The sequence below is a fragment of the Dermacentor variabilis genome, chromosome 7, assembly GCF_050947875.1.
Source record: "Dermacentor variabilis isolate Ectoservices chromosome 7, ASM5094787v1, whole genome shotgun sequence".
Classification (NCBI taxonomy): Eukaryota; Metazoa; Arthropoda; class Arachnida; order Ixodida; family Ixodidae; genus Dermacentor; species Dermacentor variabilis.
The window spans coordinates 119,747,793-119,752,137 of NC_134574.1; the positions used below are offsets into that span (position 1 = coordinate 119,747,793).

The 4,345-nt window shown below is 48.7% G+C and overlaps 1 pseudogene; it reads right to left on the reverse strand.

Annotated features, from left to right (window-relative positions):
• Positions 1 to 3,938: 3,938 nt before the first annotated feature.
• Positions 3,939 to 4,118, reverse strand: LOC142589157 (U2 spliceosomal RNA; annotated as a pseudogene).
• Positions 4,119 to 4,345: the final 227 nt, after the last annotated feature.

Sequence of the window (4,345 nt, forward strand, 5' to 3'; positions counted from 1 at the left end):
CACATGCATGTGCTCCCGACGCCTCACGTACTACTCAATCTACACCGGCACGTTGGTTCACCTGGTAATGGTTTGCGTAAACGCAAACAATGCTGGATAACCGAGTACCTGCAAAATGCTTCGCATAACGTCGATTCTTGCAGTGCGCGCGATCGGCTCTATTGTTGCGAAAGCTTCGAATGACCCATTGAGCGAGAAAGTCGGCGTCTGTCGTCTGGACAAGCGAAAAATGGCACCTAAATTCCCATTGGCTGCGACGCCACGTCATGAGCGCGCCTCGGTCAAGGTCGCATGACGTCACGGATCGAAGTGCACCAGCCTTGTGCTATCTGCGAGGCGTTGGACAATCGTCTCAACGCGCTCGCTTGCCCGCGAGGAGTTCTTGCCTAGAAGTACCGCTCAGCACCGTTCAACTGGACATCAGCTCCCGTATTCAGAAATGAAACTTAAGTTGTAGCTCATGCTTGACTTGATCTAAGCGACGCTTATCGTGAGTGCGCCGAAAGAAACGCGGTGAGCGTCTTTGGGCACGTTAACGCCAGGCGTCATTTAAATCAAGTCAAGCATGGGCTTCGACTTAAGTTGCATTGCTGAATACGGGGGTAAAGGGGCCCTGGAGCACATCTCGGGCTTGCTGAAATAGCTGAAATAATTTAGTCCGCCGGTAGCATACGCTGCTGTGAAGATCTCAGCCATGTTTTGTTGTCGTACGCGGTGCGTGGAGCTCACAGGCGGGCTGGGAAGTCACCTTTTAAAGCGAAGCTTTCTTTGCCTCTTTCTTCGACTTTCCCTCAGCCCCCTCCCCCCCGCCCCCCTACTGCTTTTTCTCAAGTGCTCTCTTTTCAACAGAAGGCCCTGTTCTCACTCTCTTCTAGGCGCAATATTTTGTCATCGGACGCATTCTTTTGTCATTCACTTAGACGGCTGCTATTGGCCAATAGCTGACATCAAGCTGCGGTCGGCTACGTGGCGTAGATACCGCGGCCGCCGCGGGGTGCCGCCACGAGTCCACTTGCTAAGCGCACTGCGGCTCGCTGAGTGCGCTTTTGAATTAGTTTAGCGCTTCGTAGGCACCAAATGCGGAAGTCGTGCTGTCTGCGGTAACATCTAAAATGAAATTTAAACTGCGCTCGACGGTGACATTTAGAAGGCGGCGCGTTGTGGACACGCCCCACCGCGCCGTAGCCTTCGCTGTACAAAACATTGAAGTAGGAACGGGAGCACAGCGGAGGCCGTGTTTGATTAGCAATGTCTCCGCTTCTGCTGAGAGCGTTGAAGTACTTTTTGCGGCAAAGTATTTCTGAAATAGCCTATTTTCACTTCAAATGCCTTTCTCCACTTCGGTAAAAAGTGATTCAGGATGGCTTTAATGCTTTCGCATTCACAACTCGTAAGCAGTGCTTAGGTGTCCTCGGTCTTCTTAGTTCTGCCATGTAGAATCGCATCGCTTCAACTAGTCCTCTTTTGCTCTAAGGCAATGAGCTTCCTTCAAAAATGACCACAGGGACGCACGAAGAACAAGTTGGTTACTAGCTAGCTTGACACAGCTTGAGCAGACTAGAAGCAGCTATCGCTGTGTCATGACAAACTATAGTTCAGACATCTTGAAGATGGCTAGCACTTGATGTCTCTAGGCTATACGCAATAGCAATCGTGAAGACTTTTAGCGAGGAAGAAATATGTCAAGAAATGTCAAAGCCTTGGCTAGCAGTTCACGTCTCCAAGCCCTGTACGCTTCTAGTCTTTGTAAAAGCAATTACTTTGAAAAAGAAAGTTGAAGGACCCTTAAACTAACGCGATAGCATTCAAAGATCCCCGACTGCGGTTCACGCTTCACGGCAGCTGCAGCTTACGTACCCGTAATGTTTTCCTGGAAACGCTGGCGACGAACGCTATGCACGAAGACGAGTATCCTAGTTATTTCTTTTTTTTTTTGATGCTGTTTCAAGGAACCGAGCCGGCCGCGCCGCTCCAAGACAGACCTCAAACGGCAGCTGGAAAACGCTATCACGTTAAATGGGGTTTGTGTTTGAGTTTCCACGTAAAAAAAAAAAAAAAAAAATGTTTTATCCTATATTCAAGGTACAATCCGACGCTATCATGTCTGTAGGTTGTGTGTAGTCGTACTTTACGATTTTTCTGACACAATTTACTTCGAGAAGTTTAATTAGTTCAGTAACGTCTCTTAACGCTATAGCTTTATAAAAATGAAATGTTCACAGCCATTCCAATCTGTGAATGTGGGCTGTCAGCGGAGCTGTAAAAAAGACAAAGCACACCACTGAGTGTAAACGTTTGCTTAGTAAGGCGATAGCGTTAAGGGCCCCGTGTCGTAAGAGATCCTGTATCGGCGTCGGACGTCGTTTCGCACAAAATCGTTACGAACCACAACGACGCAGGCCCTCCGGAGTGGCTCAAAGGCGTTACTGAGCGCAATTAATTCCTCAAAGTAGAACGCGTCAGAAACATCGTAAAGTACGACCTAAACACAACCTACAGAGATGGTAGCGTCAGATTGTTGTTTGAATAAGGAGAAAACATGCTTCTGTTACGCGGAAACGCAGACCTCTTTTCCAGCGTTTCTACCATGCATAGAGCGGCACGGTCCGCTCTGTTCCTCGCAACAACGCCATCTATAGATGGCGCTCGTCACCGCGAGTCCGCATGAAAGCTGCGGTTGCCGGGAACCGTGAGAAGCAGTCGGGGACCTTTCAATGCTATCGCGTTCCGCTTTTGAAACGGAAGCTTAAGCGTCCTTTAGAATAAAAGCAGGGACAGTGCAACACAGAACGAAGCGCACAGGACAGCACAGGGCAGCTCCCTGTCCTGTGCTCTTTACTCGCTCGTCCTGTGTTGCGCTGTTCCTGCTTTTATTGTATATAGATGAACGAACCAGCCCCATTGAATGCACTGTTAAGTGTCCTCCAAATTTTGGGGGGAGGGCTTTTCCCTTCCGCGTTTGTAGAATACTCTGCGAACACGCACAACCGCTACTAATATCAGCTCAGCCTGTCGAGGTGTCCAAAGTGAAACACGCCAAGCGTCTCAAGACGCTGGCTTGCCCGCGAGAATTTCATAAGGGCGTTCTAGGCCGCCTGTCGATCAATGCTTCCGCGGCGCAATAATTTGCCTCTTCTGCAAAACATCGAGTGAAGAGTGGTGGTTGCTAGGATCAATTTTGCAAGCGCGGAAGTTATCGACGTGCTTCGCAAAAGGTGAGGGCGTAGTTGAGTTTATAGGGCATCTGAAACCTCTCGTAGGTTATTCAGCACCTGTATGTGCTCCCCAAATAGAGCGCGCGGAAACCGATTCTTTGATTTCCTACGCTCCATTTTGAAGCGCGCACGGCAATTTAATATGTACAGAGGATGGGCGCAATATAAGATGTACATAAAGTGCAAGTAAAAAAAAATAAAATGTATGCTTTTCATTAAAGTTCCTTTAAAGTGAAAATATGTAGGCATGAGTAAATATTAGAGAGCAGTCTTTCAGCCCTACGCCGCTAGCGCAGGGGGCGCTACGTGCAACAAAGCCGCTTCACGCTTTCTTTCTTTTTTTTTTTGCCGATTTTGAAACTTTCGGCACAGATGGCGCGGCGGTTCGTTTGAGCTGCTTGCTTGATTAAAGTGATATACGAGTTTTCGAGTGGAGAACTTCGGTTCGCGTTTGCAGGAACGGCAGCAACAACAACACTTTATTTCGGATCGGTCAGTGGTTTTATCGTATGATTGAAGGGTCGCTACTTTGTTCGAAATCATCTTGCGCGATTAGAACGGCACGAACGTCAGCTAACGTTTAGGGTTGTCGCGTCCCTGCAGTTTTTCACGGAGCCTGTTTCATTATGCAATTTTTTCTTTTAAGTTTGATAGCAGCATTTGTTTATACAGCGAAGCTGTTTATGGCTAGGCTTCCGTGCATTTTTTTGTGTGCGTGTGCAAAAACCATGGGCCGATCCCGAAGATAGTGCAGTACCGGGCCGACCCGCGGCGGAGGTGAAGCAGGCTTCAAGCCCTCCGCCAACTTGCAAAATTAAGTTTAATACGTTCGGCTCAAGTAGAACTCGTATCGGATATTAAGCGGATAAGAACATATACTGCACTTTGACTTGCGTCGGCCATGTCTACGTTCGCAGCGCCCTCTCTTTGTCGGTGTTCCAAGCGCTTGCGTATGTCCTTTCCTTCCGCTCTCCCGTGGTGGCGGTCCCATCGAAGCGTCGCGCCTGTGTAGTTTCCTCCGGTTCCTCGGCGCGGCGGTCCCGTCGTCCACGCGAATGCATATAAAAATCACGGTAAATGAGTTCGCACCTTTGTTCGAAATTCTGCGTCACCTCTGTGTCGTGTGCTAA